The sequence below is a fragment of the Triturus cristatus genome, chromosome 11, assembly GCF_964204655.1.
Source record: "Triturus cristatus chromosome 11, aTriCri1.1, whole genome shotgun sequence".
In the NCBI taxonomy this organism is placed as follows: Eukaryota; Metazoa; Chordata; class Amphibia; order Caudata; family Salamandridae; genus Triturus; species Triturus cristatus.
In genome coordinates this window covers 335,428,648-335,453,266 of record NC_140594.1, presented here as the reverse complement: position 1 = coordinate 335,453,266, position 24,619 = coordinate 335,428,648, and positions in this window count along the sequence as shown.

Genomic DNA, 24,619 nt, shown 5'->3' with positions numbered 1-24,619 from the left:
AGCTTCATCCAGTCCTCTCTAGAATTGAGCCCTTTTTCCACTGTGTTTAAATGGCATATGTACCATTGTTCTATTTTCTTTCTCATTGCATCCAAATCCCCTCCTCGTCTGTTCATTGGGATTTTCTCCAATATAAACCATTGGAAGTCATCACACTTGTGGTTCATTTTACAAAAATGATCTACCAGGGGGGCATTGTCTTTTTTTCTTCTAATAGCGGACTTGTGTTCAAGAAGGCGCACGCGTAGTTCCCTACTCGTTTCCCCTACATAGCCCAATCCACATGGGCAAATTAGGAGATAAACGATATTTTTGCTGCGACAGTTATTTAATGTTTCGGTGCCTAGATGTTTTCCCGCGAACGTTGTGTTTTTACATACCAGACATTGGGCGCATATTGAGCACATTCCACATTTATTGTTGCCTTTTGCTTTCTCACCTATTAAAGTATTTTGCTTTTCTATTACTGTTGGATATGTTTTCACAAGTGAGTTTTTGATGTTTTTATTTTTTCTAAAGGAGAAAAGAGGTTTCGGTAACTGTATTTCTGTCCCATAGTTTAGAATCTTCCAGTTTCTATTTACAATGTTCTTAATTTGATAGCTTATATTTGAAAACTGTGTGACAAAAACCACTCTCCCTGTTGCTAGAGTGTCTTTGCTTTTTTTTTGGCTCAAATAGACTCTCTCTATTATAAAATCTTGCTCTTTTCAGTGAATTTTTGATCAATTTGTTGGGGTATCCTCTTGCTTTCAATTTGGTTTTCATGGTCTCTGCGTGTAAATAAAAGTCGGAAATGCTGGAACAATTCCTACGCAGTCTAAGAAATTCCCCAAAGGGGATGTTATCTTTCTGTGAATGAGGGTGATTACTATTATATTGTAGGAGAGTGTTCTTGTCAGTAGGCTTAGTAAAAAGTTCTACGTGTAGCTCACTATTCACCTCTTTGATCTCAATATCTAAACATTCAACACTTTGATCGCTATAATTAGCTGTGAACTTTAAATTGGGGTCCCCCAAATTTATCCATTCAAGAAATTCAGTGAGCATTGTGCTGGAACCATTCCATATGAAGATGATGTCATCTATGTAACGGTGCCAGCACAGGACATTCTCAAAGAATGGAGCCATCTCATTGAAAATGTTCCGTTGCTCAAAATCTCCTACATAAAGGCAGGCCAGACTTGGGGCGCAAGTGGCCCCCATACTGGTCCCTTTTGTTTGTAAATATAGTTCATATTTGAAGAGGAAAATATTGTTTTTGAGTACCATCTTGACACAGGAAATAATAAAGTCCTTGTTGCCTCCTTTGAGGTCTTCTCCCTCCAGTATATTGGAAATTACCTCTATAGTATTATCTTGGGGGATGTTAGTATATAGGGCTTCAATGTCAAGGGTGACCAAAAGCTGGGTCACCCTGTTGAAGCCCTGCCCCTCAAAGATTGAAATGGCATGAGCCGTATCTTTTAAGTATGACCTCTGTTTTTGCACTATCGGTCTTAGGAAAAAATCCACGTACCTACTTAGAGGTTCTAATACTGATCCAATGCTGCTTACAATAGGACTCATCGGCGGGTCATGTACATTTTTGTGGATTTTAGGTAATCCATAAATTGATGGGATAACTGGATGTGAATTCATTAAGAATTTATATTCATTTTTGCATTTCCAACCTTCCTCTTTACCTCTTATTAGGAGGGTCTCCACATCCTTTTTTAGGGTCTCTATTCTGGTATATTTAATTTGCTGGTAATGCTCTTTCACATCTAGCAATTTTTTCATTCTCCTTTCATAATCTATTGAGTTAAAAATGACCACTCCGCCACCTTTATCAGCTGGTTTCACAATTATATCCCTACAATCCTGTAGAGATTTGAATGCCTTTCCTGATGGATACCCATGTTGTTGTGGATATTGTTCTGTGTAGTTCTTTTCATATTTTTGATCTCTATTTCTACTATTTTTTCAAAAACTTCAATGTTTTTGTCAATCTGAGCTTAGCTTGGGGTAAAGGTTGATTTTGGTTTGAAACCTGATACATTTGGATCGGTAATATACTCTTTATTCTCCAAAAACCTTTTTAGTCGCACTTTTCGAAAAAAATTTTTTAGATCACTCTCTAACTCAAACACGTTGTATTGAGCCGTAGGTGCAAAGCTAAAACCCTTCCGTAATACATCCTGTTCCTCCTTATTTAAGGGTCTCTGGGATAAATTTATAATAGGAAGTTCATTTACCTCCAATATTGCTTGTTCCTCGTGGTTAGATATCCTTGTCCTCCAGTGTGAGGTTGATGGTTTCTCTGGGGTTCCTGTCGATTGTACCCCCTGTAGCCCCTTTGACCACGATACGGGCGTTTCCCTAAAAAATGTTCCCGTTCATATGTGGGTGTCCCTTTATAGCTTTGTGGTCCCATCTGTTCCTCATCACTGCTAGAGCCAGAGGTTTCTGAAAAGGTTATATGTTTATTCCCTCCTTTGGAGTACACTGGTCTCTGAAATTGGGGTTTTTCCCATCTTTGCTCCCTTTTATTTTCAAAGTAATCTTTATCCGTATATGGATAAATACCTTCAACACTGAATCTCTCTACGTCTTTTCTCAATTTTTTCATTTTCTTGTTAGTTAGGTATTCCCTGTAACTTTGTGTTTCTCTTTCCAATTCCTCAATTTTATTTTTGGCTTCCTCTAATGTAAGACTTTGTTTTAACTGAACTTCTAGGTCCTCTATCTCTCGTTTTTTTATTTCTAACAGTTCTTGAGCAGTTTCTATAATTAGAATGAGCCAATCTCGACTGCATCTGTTTGCAATGTGCGTCCAGATCTCAATGAATTTGGGATTCTCTACAAAGAGACCGGGTTCATTTCTTACTTGCAGTCCTATTGGTATTACTCCTGCTTTTAAGTATTCTATTAGGAATTCTGCATGGAGTTCTGTTCTGATTAATTTCTTTTTTTGATTTAAAATTTTTACCAATTGGTCATGACTTGTATTACTGAGTCCTTTGGAATTACCACTACGGGGATTTTGATTTATTAATTTATTAATTTGATCCTCCGTAAATCCAAATGTTTTTAATCTGTCCATAATTGGATTAATAGACTGCCCATTCTTTTTGCAAAAAATGGTGGATTAATAACGTTTCTCTGTTGGTAAACAGACAAAACCTCTCCAACCAACAGGTTGTGCAATTAATATTAGAGAAATTGAGAGGGACCCCTTGAGATTAACAAGGGAAATAAGGTCCTCAAAACCACACAAAAGAGGGGATTCCCTTGCTCTTACAATTTTTCTAATAAGCAAATTCTAAATAATAATAAAACTATGAAGTATACTTCATGTATTAAAAAAGGATTTTATTTAAGTGAATAAACATTATACAGTACAATCAATTTAAAAAACCATATTATACCATAAAAATCCAAAAATGGCCAGCATAATGGAGACAAACACAAATGTAAGACACTAATCTTGTTCTTTATAATGTTTTTTTACAAATTGTGGGATAATGAATGTGTTGTGATATAATCTTATTGATACGAGGATTATAGATAAATATTCACTTAAATAAAATCCTTTTTTAATACATGAAGAATACTTCATAGTTTTATTATTATTTAGAATTTGCTTATTAGAAAAATTGTAAGAGCAAGGGAATCCCCTCCTATGAGTTTACAAAACAGTAGATGACAATACAAGAAAATTAGATCCCCAGAGAGAATAAATGCCAGACTCTCATTTTTATAAGGGATAATCTTAGGAAGTCTAAAACATGGGAATCTCTATACAGCAAATTAAGAACATTTGGGCATTTTTCCACACATTGAAATGAATAGGCAGTAAAAAAGCCTCTCATGATTGAGAACATTTTGGTGAATTTCGTCCTGTGGCACTCGACCAATGAGAAAAAAGCACAACGTCATTTGATGAAGCACCTGGGTCACGTGACTCGGAGGAACACTAGGTATTTAAGGTCAGAAAAATATCCCCATGTTAAGATGCGGGGACAGTTTGAACCAAACAGGGTCACGGCTGATAAGAGACCTTTGACGAAGTAAGTGAGGTATAAGTAGAGGCTTTGATGGGTCCTCTGACTAGGTAAACCTAGACTTTAATATTCTTATGTAAGTTTTCTTTTACTTTATTGTTAAGAGAGTTTGACTATAAGATCCTCCTTCTTCCTTACCCTTATGAATCTCTAAATAGGATGCTAGTAAGTAAGTGGAATGAGCACAAATCAAAATGTACATGCATGATTAGTGCAACACATACATTATCTTGTTAATCTCAAGTATAATACTTGAACACAGTATACCAGCTTAGTGCATGCAGAATAAGTGCACATTTTAAGAGTAACTGTGATGGAGACTCACACTTTGCACTGCTTATACATTGATCCTGCTTGATGTGAAATAATCACAGTGATCACTAAGACAAATGTAGAACAATACACACAGATGTATTTAATGATGCCGTGCTTGATTAATTTCTTCTTATATCAACAGAGAAATCTGAACATAGAGACCAAATGTGTTGGTATGTATGGCATGTATGAGTATTGTGAAATGGAAGATTCACAATGGAATGCACATAAATAAGATACTAACAGAATCCTTGTGAGGTCCTGGTAAAAGTCCACTAGCCCGGTGAGGCATTGGTGTGATTAATGAAACATGTTGAACCAGGGATTTAGAGGATCTTATTTCTAGTGCATCCCCACCTGTTTTTAACTCCATCAGGTGCCCTTTGAAAAACAAATTAAGCCTCAGGACACCCTAAACTATTTTCAATCTAGGGTCCCACTCATTAACCAAAGAATTATCTTGGCTACCAAGGTTGAACCCATCCTGACACCTAGTGCAGGACTCTATGATGAAGCATACAACTTGGAATTCCAGTGGGTGAGAGCCCTTTTAACACCGTAAGGTTGTACCCTTGTATGGGTATAGAGAGTTAATCTAAGCATAATAGGGGTTGCCTCCTGTTGTTTTTGGATGGTTAGATGTTTGGGAGAGTCAGAAAACCCTCACTCCTTCCTCTTTGGAATATAGAATCCTTAGAATGATGAGACCTTTTTATCTATGTCATGAAATAGAGCACTCTCTACTGGCCTATCATGTAAAGGTCAGCTTTGTATGTAAAATACCAGTCCTTGCACTGAATATACAAGTACATGCTAAGTACCTGTATGTTTAATAGGTGTGTGACATGTGGTAGTAACATACAGTGTTTGGTAAGAGTCTGGTGGCCCTAGGTTTATCATGGCACACAATGAAGGACTGATATAGCTTCCTCAGACAGTTAAAGTGTATTGCCTGCATTCCTGTGGCTAGATCGTGGAGATCTGAATACCGAAGTAATGAAGGATATAGAGTGGACTGCCTTTAGAAATTCAATGAAAGTCTTGTTATCAAAGCGTTTCTCAGTAGTCCTTCCTGAGAACTATCATTTAGCAGGTCTAAGAGGTGAGAGTTTGGACTACAGTTTCTGTTGTTCAAGTTGATGAAGTTACTTTGTGGGTTCTACCTTCTTGTCTGTCCCTGAATACTGTGTGAGAAAGGCCAGTGACAGACAATCCATAGTGCACTTGTTTCGGATACTCCAGCTTGGAGCTAGCACCTTTGCTACATAATGTGAGAGCTATTACCTTGTGTGTCTGAGAAATAGCGAGAAAATGTCATTTTAAAATGAACCAACCCAAGTGGGTTATAAAACAGCATACATTGGATCCAAATTCTCTATCTGAAATATGAGTATAAATTCGGGACTTGCACCAGCCCTCTTGTATCTAAGTTCTTCTTGCAGAAGGAAGGGAGTGCTCCAAAGAGTACTCAAAAGTACTGCTCTGTCACCAGAGCTGGTGTCTGCATGACAGACGGTCTACTAGATATTAGGAGACATCTCATGAAGTATGGAACCTGCTGGAGAAGCTGAGAGTCCGACTAATCATGAAGAATGCCTGTTCAGAGAGGGAAGTAGAGTGTCTGGCATTGGGTGAGCCTGCCCAGGAGAAGAGGCCTAGCATTTTCTGGACACATGGAACACCCACAGGTAGCTGACTACACACAGGAAGTGGCACTGATAACGCCCAGAAGTGTGACGGGTCCTTCGGTCTCCTATTGCACTTCCTGCCATGACCTGAGTTGGGCACCAAATCATCAATGTGCTTCCTAACATTTCTGCCACCCTCCTTGATGGCCCGGTACTGCCAATGTCGCTAGAGGCAACCATCAATGAGTTGCTGCTGCATCATCCAAAGATGAGTGTCTGCCTACATTTGGACTAGAGTCTGCATCATCTGAAGGTAAACACCTGCCTGCATTGGCTCAGATGCTGTGAATCCAGACAACCCAGCCAAGAGCGCTGTTCAACACCAGTGGAACAGGGAGACGCAACACCAAGTCTTTGTTCCCCTGTCCCTGATGCTGAACCCCTGGGGTACAAGGTCACTGGCTGCACCAGCCTGTGCAACTGATTCACACTGCCATTTGAACAGATTGAACAAATCAGAAGCTAAAACTGAAACCTTTACCAATTTAAAGATATGTGGCTAATTCACTTTTTAACTGACCTATAAATTACAACTTGGGATTATTGATAGTGATCTGCTCCTATATTTAATCCATGCCTGTAACCATATCCTTGACCTTGAGAGAGCGGCAGGGAACCGGGTACCATACAGGGTAGTAGCATTCCATTCGAACTCATAGAAAGAGTACAATCCTGTCCCGGGAGCCCAACTGGAGTACCTAGTATTTTGTTTTGTTGTATTATTAAAATACTTTATTTTAACTAAAAGATAATCACTGGGATGGACATCATACTATTGGGTCTGTTGTTCAAACTGTGAGTTCGGAGCTCCTGCACTCGTTACTTCCACCCTAAGAAGCCTTTAACCGCTCAACGTCGCGACCTTGATAGTTGATAGTGAAATATGGAAATGTATCATTGGCTCAATTTGCAGAACCATAATAGGAGATTTTCCTCAATACTACCAAGTATTATATATGTCACAGTGAGCTGAATATCTCCTAAATCTTACAGGGCTGGTATGCATTTCTCAAATATATGCATCAAATATTTTGTCAGTTGTAGACATGAGGCCATCATGTGAATTTGCTAGGCCTTTTATCTGTATGTTGGACAGTTACTGTCTAGTTAATTCACATCCCTCTCTTTGGAATTCTTAAGGGGTATAATACTGAAATTAATGTTGATATCAACCAACTTCTTGTAATGCTACAATTGGTACTTCACAGTAGGCATTTCTTTGCACATCATCATGATAGGTTCTTTCCTCATTTTCATCTTCATTAGTAATGGATTCCACCCAATAAAACCATTTATCTTCCCATGTTTACAAATCACATACAATGTCTTGAGGAAAAAATCTACACATCCTTATTCTACATTTGCCCTTGTCCTCTATAAAGTGTTTCAGCATAATAACTGAAACTCTCATGTTTTGTTTTAATAATATATTCTTTATTTGTGGATATTGAAAAATTGTAAATTAGTGAACCTATTTTCTCCCTGAAGGTTTTTTACTGATTTCACACAATGATCATCACACCGCTTATAGGTAGAGTTAGATAACGCTTCATTGCCTTTACTCTGGAAAAAGAGATGTAAATGAGGGTTGTCTCAAATCAGCCAACCTGAATGCCAGAACCTTCAAGAAATGAATAATATTATTCTAGATCTTAGATCTTACTCAGATACAACTTTGGAATATAGATTGGGAGGACTCTAAAGAGGTACAGGAACTTGGGCGGACAGCCATTTTTGTAGAATTATAAGACCTAATTGTGGTCAAGGAAAAATGTTCCCATTTCTTTAAAGCTATACAAGTATCATTGGCTTGTGGGTTGCTTTAAACATGCCTTTAAATGTTCTAATCAATCTAATACTTAAATATACCATTTTTATCTACTGCCGTTACTTAGATTTTGTAATATAATATATGTATTCTAAAACGTGTACTAACATCCAGAATCAAATTCAAAATGTTGTGCTGACTCAGACACAAGGAGATCATACAGGCTCAGTTACAAGCAGGGGCAGCCCATGCAGGTAAGAGCAGAGGGGGGGAGTCAGGTGTGGGGGGGAGGGGGGAGTCTATAGACGACGAGGTAAAGTTAAATTAAAAAAATAAAAACTACTTACCTTGTTGTCGCCGCATTGTTGAGTCGGCGATGCGACGAGCGCATGGTAAGTGGTTTTCCTTTTTTTATGGAAGTTTATCTCATCATCATCTGTCAACTCACCCCCACTGCTCTTATCTGCATGGGCCATGCCTGGTTACAAGCCTGAGATGGTGATTGGCCTCCATCAATGTGGTGCTTGCTAGACTTGGACCACGAAATAGCAACTCTATGTGGCACGCTAGAGAAGCACACACTCCAAGACTATGGTCAAAGGCTCCACACTGAGGGGGATAAATCAGGGCATCTGCTAGTATAGCTACTGAAGAGAGAGGCTCTGTCTACCCCCAATACCTTCCCTGAAGGGGACTGATGGGATGAGGGTTGTGACACAAACCAGTATAAATGTGCAACTGGCTAATTACTTGGCCCGGCTCCATAAAAAAACACTGAAGGAGGGTGAAAATCACTTTGGAACTTCCTGGATGTTCCACTGATATCACATGAGGATAGATTAAAACTAGAGGTAGAGAATAAACAGAGGGAAGTAGTTGCATCCATAACCAGACTGACAAAAATAAAAGTGCCATCGGTAGATGTGTTTCCATTGAAGATTTATCAAACTTATTCTGACACTCTGGTGGATAGACTCTTGGGGGTATGTCTTGAGGCTTACCAAATGATGGTCCTTCCCATCACCATGAAGGAAGCTGTGGTAGTCAGGATAACCAGAGCAGATAAGGACCCTGACAAACTGTCCTCGTACAGGCCCCTGTCAGTGCTGAATGTAGATATGTAGATGCTGTTAAGGGTGTTGGCTCCTATAACCTAAGGTGGGGCATTGGTACATGAGGACCAATGTAGCTTCATCCCCAGTATTAATACCATGAGGAATACAGCTTTCTCTACTGCTGTTTGCCGCCCAGGTCTCTCAGCTTTAGGTCACTTGGATCCAACCTTGTTCTTTGGTGGTGTACATTTTGATCACCTGGCTGTGTTGGTCACTTCCACCTCCACCTATGCTGCTGGTTGCCCTTTGTCCTTCTAGCTACTTGGGCAACCACTCTTGCTGCCAGGAACTCTGCACCTCATCAGTTGTTTTGGGTGATTGCTGGTGTCTAACCTTGGTTCACTGCTTCTGAGTGTTTTCTCCAGTTCCTGTCACGTTTGACTGGCAGGTGCCAGTTCTTAGGAGGGTCTCCTTGCATAGGGTTACTCGCCCCTTATTTTCAGTTTTCTCTCTGTCCACAGATCATGGCATGAACACTGCAGGGAGCCTGAAAATCATGCACTGAAAACACACCCCAACTATAATGAGTGCCCCCCACATTGTGTATTGAATGCAGCCATCCTGTAGCTTCAGAAAGTAAATGTTCTGTGGTTAGTTGCAGCCTTTCAACAGATGAAAACTGCCTTTTATTTTCTGATGCAATCATTCAGTCTATGGAAGTGCTCACAAAGAGTAGTCGAAAGTTTACCGAGTGTCATCTGGCGGAATCAACAATGCAGCTCAAGTGGAGCTAATGGAAAGATGTGATTGTCTTTTCAGGCTGAGCGAGGCCGGTGAGAGCATGCGCTAGCACATACCCTCTTGCTTGCAAGCCTCTTGTGTCTAAGAATGGGCTTAGCACCCACCTACAGCTTACATAGATTGGGATAAATGCTGCTCTTCTTTGCTGCGTTCTCATTGGGCAGCAATTGCCATGCATCACTTCCCTATGTTTCTGTTCCGCACAGAACAAGTACATGTTTATCACTAGTGATTTATGTCCCTCCACTAGCCATCCACGAAAACTGGTAATTAAATAATTCAAAGAGCAGCCCAAGGAAGATTAACAACCGGAAAACAAAAGTGCAAGAGGTCATTTTAACCCATCTTCTTTACCTCTCCATATCGGTCTCTTTCGATACCTTGTGCACTATTTGAGCAGCAGGTAGATGTACCCACTGCAGGAGTGACATCAGTAAAGCGCATGGAGAGGCAGTAAATTAAAGAGTACAGTCCTCTAACCCTGTGAGCATCAGACACTGCATGCTGGATTGAAGCTCTGTGTGCTCACATGCATGCCAGAGGTCATGCAGAGGGTCCCTATCCCACGAAGCTTGCACTTATGCTGCTGACAGCGGAACTGCTGGAGACAGCAGCTGGAGATGCTATTTATACGTCTCACAAAATAAGTGAACCACTAGTGGCTCAAAGCATGGCCGGGAGAAGAAGGCAATTACCACTATGATAAACAAAACAAGCATTTGCAATGCAATAGGTCTTGCCTTAGCGAGAGTTTAAGCTATTGGCATTGCAAATGGCAATTCCTTTTATTTTTCGGTTTTGAAAATAAACACATAAATAAAAGGCATTTTCATTTATGGATCACTGATAAAACATTAAGGGGTCTATTAGGATGGCGGTTGGAAAACCACCATGACCGCCATGGAAGCGGAAAACCACCGCCCGCCGGTATTGTTGAAAAACCGGCCGGGAAATTAGGATGAACTGCCTAAAAACACCGACCGCAGCGGAACAGGGCCAAGAAAAACCGTCCCTAGAGGGCGGAGATGGCCAAATTCCGTCTGCGGCGGTCGCATTTGCAGTGGAAAAACACTAACCGGCCATAAGTATAGCAGAGACACTGCACGGGAAATTATGATATCCCCGATAGTCCTGTGGTACGTTCCGCTGTCTCCGACTGCCGTGGTCACAAACAGGGATGAATGGGAGAGCCAGCGGAAGAGCTGCAGCATAGCCACCACTGCGGATGATCCGTGAAAAATATGGCGGACAAATTAAAAAACCCACAATACGGCCAAAAAAGTGCACACAGCAAACTAGCCACGCCCCCCCACAAACACAAAACACACCCCAATGACACAACCACATGTCAAAAATAAAAATACAATTCCCAGGACAACACACACAACACACCTGACAGCAATACCCCATTTGGACCCACCCACATAGCTGAGTATAAAAGCAGCCCCTTCCCTGACCACAAAACGGACAGGCAAAGCAACACAGCAGCACTACCCACATCACACACAGCACCACCACCACTTCTACACCTGCACTACTAACCCCCGGCACATCACACACCATATACATCACAAGCACACCCACCACTCACACTCCTGCATCCACAACCACTTTGTACACCACACACCATGGCAACACATAAAATGCCCAAATTCACAGAGAATGAGTTGACTGTCATGGTAGATGAGATAGTCAGAGTGGAACCACAACTGTTTGGTAGCCTGATTCAACAGACACCATTAGCCACAAGAACACAAATGTGGGCAAGGATACTCGAAAGGGTCAATGCAGTAGGGATCACCCCGCGATCAAAAAATGAAATAATGAAGTGGTGGCATGACATGAAGAGGGTTGTCAAACAGAAGGAGCAAAAACCGTGAGCTGGCTCAGAGAACTGGTGGTGGCCCTCCCATTCCACCAAAACCATTCACACTATGGGAGGAGAAGGTGCTTGCCATATTGCATCCAGAGAAATAATGAAGTGGTGGCATGACATGAAGAGGGTTGTCAAACAGAAGAGGAGCAAAAACCGTGAGCTGGCTCAGAGAACTGGTGGTGGCCCTCCCATTCCACCAAAACCATTCACACTATGGGAGGAGAAGGTGCTTGCCATATTGCATCACAGGAGTACTCGGGGGAGTGGAGGCTGGTAAGTACAAACAAATGACTACCACCGCACTGCTATGTACTGTTTTGCCCAACTACAAAGCTACACCACCTAGGACAAATTCTATACATCTGCACCACACACTCACAAAAACATGTCTCACAGATCCAACATCCACTCACTCCCATTCACCTCAAAGGTAGCTAGCAACATAACCCTGGGGGCATGTGTACAGACAGCCAGCACTACAACTCCCACCAGGCCCCCTTGTCCCACAGCATCAGCAAGATGGAGCCCCCCCACCCCACCCAGAAGCATGTGTCAGCCATTACATAACCCACATCAAACTTACAGGTAGGTAGCCATCTTCCCTAGGAGGGCGTTTGTGGGTGGGAGGCCAGCACTACAACTCCCACCATGCCCCCTGTCCCACACCTGAGCAGGATGGAGCACTCACTCCCACCCAGAAGCATGTGGCACCCATTGCATTGTTCACCTCCACCTAACATGTAGGTAACCATCTTCCCTGGGAGGGTGTTTTGGGGTGGGAGGCCTGTATCACTACTCCCACCATGCCCCCTGTCCCACACCTTTGCAGGATGGAGCACTCCCCTACCCAGAAGCAGTTGCAAGCCAATGCAGTACACCAAACAAACTTACAGGTAGGTAGCCATCTTCCCCGGGAGGGTGTTTGTTGGTGGGAGGCCAGCACTACAACTCCAACCATGCCCCCTGTCCCACCCCTGAGCAGGATGGAGCACTCCCCCACCCAGAAGCATGTGGCATCCATTGCATTGTTCACCTCCACCTAACAGGTAGGTAGCAATCTTCCCTGGGAGGGTTTTTGTGGGTGGGAGACCAGCACTACAACTCCCACCAGGCCCCCTGTCCCACACCGGAGCAGGATGGAGCACTCACTCCCACCCAGAAGCATGTGGCATCCATTGCATTGTTCACCTCCACCTAACAGGTAGGTAGCCTTCTTCCCTGGGAGGGTGTATGGGGGTGGGAGGCCTGTACCACTACTCCCACCATGCCCCTTGTCCCACACCTCAGCAGGATGGAGCACTCACCCACCCAGAAGCAGTTGCAAGCCAATCGGGTACACCAAACAAACTTACAGGTAGGTAGCCATCGTCCCTGGGAGGATGTTTGGGGTGGGAGGCCTGTACCACTACTCCTACCATGCCCCCTGTTCCACACCTGAGCAGGATGGAGCACTCACTCCCACGCAGAAGCATGTGGCATTAATTGCATTGTTCACCTCCACCTAACAGGTAGGTAGCCATCTTCCCTGGGAGGGTGTTTGTGGGTGGGAGGCCAGCACTTCAACTCCCACCATGCCCCCCTGTCCCACACCAGAGCAGGATGGAGCACTCACTCCCACCTAGAAGCATGTGGCATCCATTGCATTGTTCACCTCCACCTAACAGGTAGGTAGCCATCTTCCCTGGGAGGGTGTTTGGGGGTGGGAGGCATGTACCACTATTCCCACCATGCCCCCTGTCCCACACCTCAGCAGGATGGAGCACTCCCTGACCCAGAAGAAGTTGCAAGCCAATACAGTACACCAAACACAATTACAGGTAGGTAGCCATCTTCCCTGGGAGGGTGTTTGGGGGTGGGAGGCCTGTACCACTACTCCCACCATGCACCCTTGTCCCCAGTACAGCAAGATGGAGCTGTCCATACCACCCAGATGCATGTGGCATTGAATGGCTCACCTCAAACAAACTAACAGGTAGGTACACATATTATTCTGTCTTGTGACACCACTGAGCAGGATGTAAGCCTCCACCATGCACACACAGATATGTCACATAACACAGCCAAATGTGAGCACATAACAGATAAGTAGCCAGTACATGCACCCACCCATTCGTCACAAAAGAAATGGTGCCATATGACAACACCAGCCCTCTCATTGCACAAATATGCACACCGACCCCATTGCCACGCACAGTGTGCACACAGGTAAGCAAAGTAAACTGTCACAGCTACAAAGTGTGACACACCAATGCACATATACAAAAAAGTCTGGGCACAATCATGCACAGCACCTATTGACATGTACAGTGCCATGGGGCCAGAGCAACAAGGACCATTCGAAAAATAAGAAAGCATGTTTGGTGGTACAAATCAAGATACGCACATGACAGGACAAAGGTATGCAGGAGATGACAATGGCCAGTCGTAGGCCAGATGTGACGTTCTGCCAGGTCAGACAAATCAATAAAGAGTCCGCAATGAAATAATATGTTGTGCCAGTCCCTAGATGTCAACAGGTCCCTGTAATCACAAATTATGCATGTGGCGCATGGTATGTATTGACACCTCACACCATGGACAAATGATGCATGTACCACTGCATCATGTCAGGAGGCACAGTAATGCACATAGAAAACAATGTGATGATCAGTCAACTGTGCAGTGTACAAACAGTGAATGACACACAGCTAACACAAAGCTGGTGGAGTGCACCACAACGACCATTTCACATCTGACCCACATGTGACCAAGAACTCACTACAGAGGATAGCACCAGCAAACTGCAGCCAGTCTCCTCCCCCCGGTACATGAACTCTCGGATGTTGACTCTCGGGATTCTCTGGACGATGAGCTTGAATCCGTCCCATCTGGTGTGCCAGGGCGCACCAGGTCTCAGGACCCTATCGTCCCCCCCACCACATCTGCTGCAATACCAACGTCTCTGCAGACCACTGCTGTCACAGCCTGTGCATCCTCCACCACCACCATCACCACCACCACCACCAAAATCACCACCACCAGCGCTGCCTGCAACACTCCTCTTGTCCCAGTGGATGACCACCCCACACCACCGACTGAGAAGGGCAGGGAGAGAATACGGGTGCCTACAGTGGTGAGACAACAGGTCTGTGGCAGCAGGGTAGGTGGAAGGGGCAGGGTCACCCACAGACAACAAGAGGCTGGGACCCAATCCCTGGACCACATCACCAAAGTCCTTGGGGCATATAAACGGGCCCAGGGACGAATGGGCCAGTCAGAGGAATGGTTACGCGAGTTCATCCTGCTGAGGAGGTCCATTGCACCCACATGGGACAAATTGTGGACCTTTTGGGCCAGCAAGTGGCAGTACTGAGGGACAGGCCTGCGCCACAACCAACACCTCCACCTCCCTCTGGTGGGCCGCAGGATGACAGTTCACCATCCTCCCCATGCGGCCACAGAGAGGGGTGAGTCCTCAGACCCCACTGGCCCTGCAGCAGGGCCCCCCTGCCAAGCGACTAAGGGGCCGTCCTAAGAAAATCCTGGGAGTAACAGGAGGCAAAGCACCTGCCAAATGCCAGTCACAGAGCCAGCCTTGATGGCAACCCTCTTTACCACTGCATTAACTTTTTGGGCAGTCCTTCCCCACACTGCCCTGTGAATGGCATCTGTCTGTTGGACAGGGTCACCACATCAATGTGGTGACTACTCGATTATCTCTTTTACCATAGCTGTCAACTCACTGCTACACTAATCACCTCAATGTAAATGTATATCCCCCTCACATATCACTATTGTAAATAAAAAATCCTTACACACATGTCGTTGTGTCTGCTCCGTCTTTATTCCAGGATGTACAGTCTTCAACATGATCACAATGTACCATGAGAATGAGCTGTATGTAGGCAAGGAGAAGTTGAAGGCACCTAGGAAAACACAACAGAACAACATTCACTGGTCTGGGTGTGGCATCACACAACACCTACCATCAAGATAATCCAACATGCACACGTCACAATGGGCAACAAGTGATAACATACACATCCTGTAGATGTTCCTAAATGACCTGTCCCAGAAAAATTGCCAAGCACCACTGAGTCTACAACCGGCTGCTGTCACAAATCTCACATACCCCTTCACAACAGCAAAATCATCAGACAAAGGGTACGTTGTACATTGTCACCCACCTTCAAGTGAAGTAGCGGGTGTTGAGCTGTTGACGCAGGTCAACACCTTCCTCCTCTCCACTGTCCTCATCACTGGACATGGGTTGGTTTGCAGGCTGGGGCCTTGGGTCCTCATAATCATCCAGGAAAAGGGGAATCTCCTTGTGAATGGCTAGGTTGGGGAGCATGCAGCATGCCACTAGAATCTGACACACCTTCCCGGAGAGTACACCAGTGCACCTCCGATCTTGTCCAGGCAGCGGAAACGCGACTTAAGCAGACCAAAAGCACACTCCACCACACAACGTGTCCTCCCATGGGCATCATTGTAGCGGACTTCAGCCGGGGTCCTGGGATTCCGCAGTGGGCTCAGCAACTAGGGACGGTTGGGATATGGAGAGTCACCTAGGTAAGACAAACACAAATAAACATTGCAATGTCGCCAAGGCAGAGGGCAGCGGACAGCAGGTCACACACCCAGCATGCCATACGACTAGGCAAACTCATCCACAATCCATGCACGCTCAGGAAGCAGATTAGCCATCAGCAGGGATACAATGCTGTTCCGCAGGATGTAGGAGTCATGGGCTGAGCCTGGGAATTTGGCACACATGTGGGAGATGATCATATCTGCCAGACACACCACTTGCACATTTATGGAGTGGTAATGTTTATGATTCCTGTAAATGTGCTCACGTGGTGCCTGTGGTGGCACAAGCCCAACATGGGTGCAATCAATGGCACCAACAACATGGGGGATGTATCCAAGGGGATAGAAATCTCCCTTCACAGCTGCCAATTCAGGACCCTTGGGGAAATGGATATATCTGTCCTTGTAGATCTTCATGGCGGACAGAATATCACGCAGCACCATGCTGAACATAGGTTGTGATATCCCACCTGCGCTGGCCACCATGTGCTGGAATGATCCTGTGGCAAAAAATTGCAGGGCCGCCATCACCTTATAAGTAGGGGTGAAAGCTGTTGGATGTGTTCTGAAAGGCTGCAGGTGGGGATCCAACATATCACAAAGGGTTTTTAGGGTGTCTGTATCCAGACAGCATTTCCGGATGATCGCCTCATCCTCCATGTCCTTCAGTACTGTCAAGTGGCAAAGCAGATTTGGTCTCCTCCTAGTTGAGATGAAAGTGGACACATGTCAATGCAATACATCATGAGATGGGCACAGCATCTCACGTTCTGGATGACACAACACCAACAATGACTGTCATCAAAATTGAGTTACAGACCAGCTTACATGTAGGGACACCTTCAGCTACACAAATGGCACGCCTGTCAACTTACACAAAACAAGTACCTCAAACACCACCTCAATCAATGTGAATGCACATAGGGATATGGCCACATTTACCATGGGCATGCCTGGAAGTATAGCATCCAGCATATGCGAAACAAATCAAACCCACTGTCTCATATCTAGCTGCTGTCCCTGACACACCTTCATGCTTCATTTAAACCTGGCACACATCCACAACACAATGACCACAGTTGGAGCAGAAATGATATTTGTGTGCATGATCAGACATAAGAGGACATGCAACAAAGAACATCATTCATTGAGACGAACATTGCTGTGATTATCACTGCACCTCAACACATTGACATGTGTACACATTGTAGAGTCCATGACAACACTGTCCTGCGTACACGGCCATCAATATCATAAGTGACACGTGAGGGAGTACAGGACAATCTACGAAATCACATACACAAACATAGCATATGTAGTCACCAGTGGAGTAAATGGAACATTGGCAATGTGAGCACAATGATGTGTCATTGACGATGTGGGCACTGTGCACTGTTGATGTTTGCCAGATGGTCAATGTGATTATATGGCACCCAAATTGTGGTAACTACTGCCTGGCCCCAGTGGTGTGTCACCAGCACTTCCCAATGGACAAGTGCAGTAGTGATAGCCATGGAGACATCCCCAAATGGCGGTTGGCATGCCCCGCCACCCAAATCGCGATGCCTCATGTCAATGTATGGCACCCAAATCGCGGTAGCTACCACCTGGCCCCAGCGGTGTGTCACCAGCACTCCCCAATGCACAAGTGCGGTAGTGATAGCCATGGAGACATCCACAAATGGCGGTTGGCATGCCCCGCCACCCAAATTGCGGTGCCTCATGTCAATGTATGGCACCCAAATCGCAGTAGCTACCTCCGGGCCCCAGCGGTGTGTCACTGCCATGGAGCATGCCCTTACAGCCAATGGGAACCTTGATTGCGGTGGCATGATGCAATTTTGAAAATGGTGGTAGGCGTGCTCCGCCACCGTGGAGGCGGTCATTGGATGCATTTGAAAGATGCACCATCGCGGTAGCTACAGCCGGGCCCCAGCGGTGTGTCACCGCCATGGAGCATGCCCTTACAACCAATGGGAACCTTGATTGCGGTAGCATGATCCAATTTTAAAAATCGCAGTAGGCGTACTGTGCCACCGTGGAGGCGGTCATTGGACGCATTTGAAAAAGGCAGACCTGGACCACCAATTGCTGCAGCTTTGCCCCTTTGGAACGACCCAGGGGATGGAGCCTCACATTTCCACTGCTCCCAGAGCCTGCTGCCAGAGACCCCTCACCTGCTGCTGCCTCCAGGGATTGCTGTCATAGACCCCTCACCTGCTGCTGCCTCCAGGGACTGCTGCCAGAGACCCCTCACCTGCTGCTGCCTACAGGGACTGCTGCCAGAGACCCCACACCTGCTGCTGCCTACAGGGACTGCTGCCAGAGACCCCTTACCACTCAATTCCACCGCTGTTGTCTCATGTTCACAGTGATGGGAAGTACAGGGAAGATCTGTGCCAGTTCCTTCACAAGTGAGGAGCTGGAGGTCCTGGTGGACGAGGTGCTCACACAGTACCCAAGGCTATATGGTGCCCGAAATGTCGTGGTAAGTCCTCAACAGGGGGGGGGGGGGCACACATGTAGTTGGACTGATGCAGTATGTGCCTGAGAGTGTGTGATTGTGTCATGCACTGCCTAACATGCTGTCTCCAGGGGGAAGGTGTGTGTACCCAACGCCACAGGTTTCCCTGCCTGCACATGTATGTTTGAGTGACCTGTGTTGTGTTGTCAGCCATTACAGTGACGCAGAAAGTTGTTCATGCAGGAGTCAGGACAGTGATTGCTTGGCTGAATGGCTGTGTGTGCCCCTGTTGGCCATCTCAGTGTGAGCCCAGCTGGCCTGCACAGTCCCCGCCCAATAAGACAAGCACATATCACTTCACTTACAGAGTATTACATCAGTCTTTTCTCATTGCACTCCAGCTATGAGCCATCTCAGCACTGTAGATTGCACACGACCGGCCTTGTGATGAGGATTTTGTATTTGTGAGATCATGTCCCTCAATTTGACATCCATGACACAGTTATCTAATCACAGGGCAGGGACATTGAGGGCTGCGCAGTCTTGGACACAGTGAGTCTACCCCCAAACACAGGTTGATATGTGATGTTGCTCAAACTAAAAATGGCTTGGAGATGTAGGCTGGCTACACAGGGATTTCAGTGCTTTCATCCTGTATGTGTGTGAGATGTGTAGGGACTGTGATCCCCCTCATACCTGCATGCATTTACATCAGCTTTTCCCATGCAGATGTACCATGTGAGATGTATACTTGTCTCTGTTAGACATATATTTGGATTAGTGATGAGCTTGTATCTTGCAGCTGTACTGAGAGATGTAGATACATAACACTGTGTCACTGATCATTTCCCCCTCTTGTCTCCCATGCCTGCAGCTCAAGGTACACCAGCGTAAGGCCGTGTAGAGGGCCATTGTGGCCAAGGGGCGGGCTATGGGTGTCTCCAACCAACGGCACACCCACTGCCACAAGAGGTGGTACGACATCAGCCGGCTGGCAAAGAATGTGGTGGAGATGACCTTGGGGCTGCTTCCTCGCACTGGGCGTTTGGCACTGCGCAGCATGACACTACTAATGGGCCGCATCTTGGCGGTGACACAGCCTCAGCTGGATGCACGTTTGAAGGAGCATCAGCAGCAAGCTAGGGGTGAGTATTCTGGGAAGTGTGACTTTGGCTGGAAGTGGCTGCATGTGTACAGAGCCTGTGCCAGCGCTGGGCTATGTAATGTTGGTAGTTTGATGTAGTGGCATATAAGTGGCTGCTGGGCTGGGTGCAGGTGTTACGCATTTGCCCTATCTGTACTTACAAAGGTTAGTTGAGTACTGTGCATTCCCATTGCAGTCTGAGTCATGGTCTTCAGGTATCGTCTGCATTGGGGTAGTCTGGAGAATCCCATTGGAGGGAACAGCAGTGTGCCTGATCTGAGTGTGCCTTCATCAATGTGTCCATTGCATGCACTCAGTTTTGGGAGGCCTACACATCTGACAACAATGTGCACAAGTCTTTGGGCCCCAAAGTTCAACCTGGTGGGTGGCATGGGCTCATGGCCATTGTGGAATGTCATGTTGTAGTCTGTGTCTGTGTTGTCCACTCCTGTTCCATCCAGATCAGTCAGTGGCACCAAGTAGTGTGCCCCCATCATGTCCCTAGGTGTGCTCAGAGCTATTGGTGTGTCTGTTTGAAGGGAGCCACTAGCAGGGTGATGTGCTGTGTGGTCATCACATGGCTCACTTATGCCTGAATTTCCAGTTCCACGCACTGTTTGAGTCAATATAGTGAGTTAGCACAATGTGATTGCACACGGTGGTGTGCAACATGTAGATTCAGTCATCTTTTGTTATGTATTGCTTGCATATGTTTGTTCTGTTGCTGCCACTGAACTGACCCTACATCTCTCTCTCTCATGCAGCATCTCCTGTGGTCACGGAGGGACAAGAGACAGACACCAGTGGGTGTGAAACAAGCACAACATCTGCACAGGAGCCCAGTGACACAGATGTGACCAGCGCCTTGGAGGGGGACAGGAGTCAGCTGGTGGAATCCCAGTCTGAGACGCAAAGTTCCACGTCATCTGATGCCAGCGGTGATGCATCCATGTTGGCGGGCACATAGAACGGAGACTCTGCTTCATCTTCCACCACACAGCGTCCAGTGCCCACCCTCCCAGCCACTTCCTCTGGTGCTGCCTGTGTTCGCACCAGTAAGAGGGGAAGAGTTTCCTTCCCCCCAAGCACCAAAGCCCCTGCCCCTGTCCCCCCTGCTGCAATCAGTGCTGAGTCTGTGGCCCTTTTGCGCCAGCTGTGTGTAGGCCAGACAGCTCTCCTCAATGCCTTCATTGACCACAACAAAAAATTGACACAGGTGGTTGCTTTCATGGAGGGAATACATTCAGACGTGGGTGGGCTGCACCGGACTGTCCAGTCTCTATCCTCCACCGTGACAGCAGCCCTTCAACAGGCACATACTCACAGTCCAGCTCCGGTCCCTTCATCCACCCCCCTGGCAGTAGCCACGTCTGACGATAGTGACCACAGCACACAAAGCACACCGAAGCAGCAACCCAAGCGGTCCCGGGCGCAGACACCATCCCCACCGAAGACTAAAGCCACCCCAGAGTGCAAAGACAAAAGCCCATCAGGCGACACCAAGGGTCAAAAAGCAAAGAAGCAGACCTCAGGCTCACATGCAGCAGAGGCATCCCCAGCAAAGGACTCTCCTGTCACTAAAGCATCTCGCAAAGAGAAGGATACAGTTTCGGTGCCCACTGAGTAGGTGGTGCATGGCAAGGGTACACCTAAGAAGTGCTCCAAGGCAGATTCACCCACCACCTCGACTCCCATTCCAAGCCCAGTGAAGCAGGGGGAGGAAGGCACTGTAGGGGTAACACCTGGTAAACAGGGGATGGAGGGGCAAAGGCGAAGCCAGGTGAAGCGTTCCGCAGGATCCAGCATGTCCCCAGAGGGAGTGCCAGCATCTGCACCTGCTGCACCCTTGGTGTTGAGAGTGCTTGTTGTGTCCACACCACTTCCCATTTATCCAAAGTCAGGCAAGCCATTTAGAATCCCCAAGAAGTGGAAAGGCACCCCTCCACAATTTCCCACCCACACTGTGTCTCAGGTCTGCATGACTCCGCCTCCACATGCCACTACACCAACTGGTCCAAGCAGCTCTCCGGCATGCCAAGCTACTGATAGCTCTAGCTCAGCTGGCCTGCTCTCTCCCTGGTTAAGTGCCCAACAGTCCCCGAGACACAGCCAGCTCCCGGTCTGCCTGACAGCCAAGTCTGAGTGGTAGTCACCCTCACACACCTGTTTCTCACACAGGTGCACCTGTACTGCACATTGTTACCCCCTGACTGTGTTGCTGACCATGGAAAGGTACAGTCACATACATTCCCTGTGCAGCTTCTCCTGGACATACTCTGCACTTTGTTTTTGCCACTGGGATTGTTGCTCTTTGCTGTGTTCAACTATTCCCTGTGCAGCTTCTCATGGACATACTCTGCACTTTGTGTTTGCCACTGGCCTTGTTGCTCTTTGCTGTGTTCAACTATTCCCTGTGCAGCTTCTCATGGACCTACTCTGCACTTTGCCCAGCCCACTGGCCTTGTTGTTCACTGCTGTTTTGCCCTTGCCTGTGCAGTTTCTCATGGACATACTCTGCACTTTGCTCTGCCCACTGTCCTTGTTGTTCACTGCTGTTTTGCCCTTGACTGTTAAGCTTCTCATGGACATACTCTGCACTTTGCCCTGCCCACTGGCCTTGTTGTTCACTGGTGTTTTGCCCTTGCCTGTGCAGCGTCTCATGGACATACTCTGCACCCTCGACTGGCCACTGGCCTTGTTGTTCACTGCTGTTTTGCCCTTGCCTGTGCAGCTGCTCATGGACATACTCTGCACTTTGCCCTGCCCACTAGCCTTGTTGTTCACTGCTGTTTTGTCCTTGCTTGTGCAGCTTCTCATGGACATACTCTGCATTTAGTGCCTTGCTCTTATCTTCTCATGGTGCCTATCTGTGCAATATGTGAATAAAGACAGTTGCTCCTGTGGTCTGTTTTGTCAGTGTCCTTACTGAATAAAGTTATTTTTCTGTGTGTATATGGTCTACTGTGCCACATGGTCTGTGTGCCACTTCAACATAGCCAATGTCTTGGCTCACATACTCTATACTCTATTTTTTACAGGGGTGACAGGGACTTCAGTTCTTTCTGACCCAGATACTTGTGAGGACAATGATGTCAATTTTAAATGGCAAGCAGTTGCCATTTTCTCAATCTGTTCATGTTGGCTATATTGTACACATGTCAAGTTGGGGGGCGCTGCCAGCACAGAGTGGGATTCTATCCACAGTATTGCAGGCAGGCTGTACAGGATCATCATGTATGTGTATTTTTCCTTTATGTGTGCCCAGTGGTGGGTGTGTGTGGTCAGCTTGTGATGGCCAGTCATCCTGGTCCCATGGCTTAATTTTAATGTGTGCTCCTGGATGGTCAAGAAGTGTGCAATGTGAAGGGGGTGAGTTTGTCGGGAGTGTTGATGTGTGCATGCCCCTGCATTGTCAACTACACACATGTGTCACCCAGGAGTTGTATGCCTGTTGTTTTGATTGTTCAGCCCTGTAGATGTAGTTTTATGCACATGTGTAAGTTGTATGTTGTGCACTGTGCAGTGTGTTGGTGTGTCTTTGCAGTTCTGGCTGACTCCTACTTGTTGGTTTTGTCACTTGTGAGTATGCCGAGTGTGTGACTGGCAAGTCAGTGTTGTGTTTTGTTGAACATCCATGTGTCTTGTTACTGTTTATGGAGACTGTGCAGACCTGCTGCTCCACACTGCCATTGTGGTTGTGTTTTCTCATGCATTGCTGTCACATGGTGCCTTTTCGCCTCCAGTATGGCATGTTGTGTGTGGTGGAATACCATCCCCTATCTGTGCTTCAGATGCCTACCCATTGAGAGTTTGCACTAACTCTGTTTGTGTACGGTACACTGCTGCCATGTCCCCCACTGACATGCAGTACACTTCACTTTGATGTCAGCTGTCCCCTTGGTTAACATGTGTGTGTGCCTCCCCATCACTTCATTTGTGACACTGTGCTTTGTTGTGCGGTTCTTTGGCCAGGATCAATGTGTCACTCAGGGCATTTCCCCAATGGGTTATATGTCATGTTCTTGTTCTGTTTGGCAGTCATGGTTGCTCATATGCAGCTCAACTGTGTGTGCTGCCCAGTCCTCTGGTCAAGTTGTTTCCACCTTTCTGTCCCAGACTTGTGCTTCTGTTGGTGTTGTGTTAGATGTATGTGTGTTGGCTGTGGTACGGCTTTACTTCCTGGGAGTCCTGTTGTCTTTGTGCTGTGCTGATATTGTGTGGGTTAATGTTATGTCACTCATGTCTGTGTGGGGCTGGTATGCTTGGTGTGCACACACTGCTTGTTGTGCATGCAGTGCTATGTGTGTATGTTGCCTTGTCATTGCCTGGTGTGCATCCCCTGATGTCTTGCTGTGTTTGCTATGTGATTTTTTGCCTGTGCATCTGTTGTTTGTTTGATGTGGCTGTGTTGTTCTGTGATGGTGCACTTCTTGTCTGTTTTGTGGTATGTTGTCTGTGCATTGTTCCTGAGTGCTGAGGTTGTGCACTCCTGTTTTGTCTGTGCTCCCATTGCCTTTCCACAGTTTAGCTGCACAGGGCATGTCTGTTCTTGTTGTGGTTCTGTGTGTGTTTCTGTTGGGTTATGTGTTTGTCTGTTGCTTTTGTGCAGACATTTGTTCTGGCATCCCTGTGTGTGGGTGTGATGTTTGTGGCAACCCCCAGTGTGTGTGATTGTTTGTCTGTGTATTGACTGACAAGTCTTGCCAGCCTTCAGTGTGTTTGACACTGGTGTTGTGTGCTGCTGGTGTCATGGAGTGAGTCAATGGGCCCTGAGTGTTTTACTGCTGGTGTACTCCTGTGAAGTAGTTGTGTACATCTTTGGCTTTTCACAGTTTGACTTCAGGGCCTTCCTTTCATCCTTGTGCCTATACATGGTTTGCCTTGCTG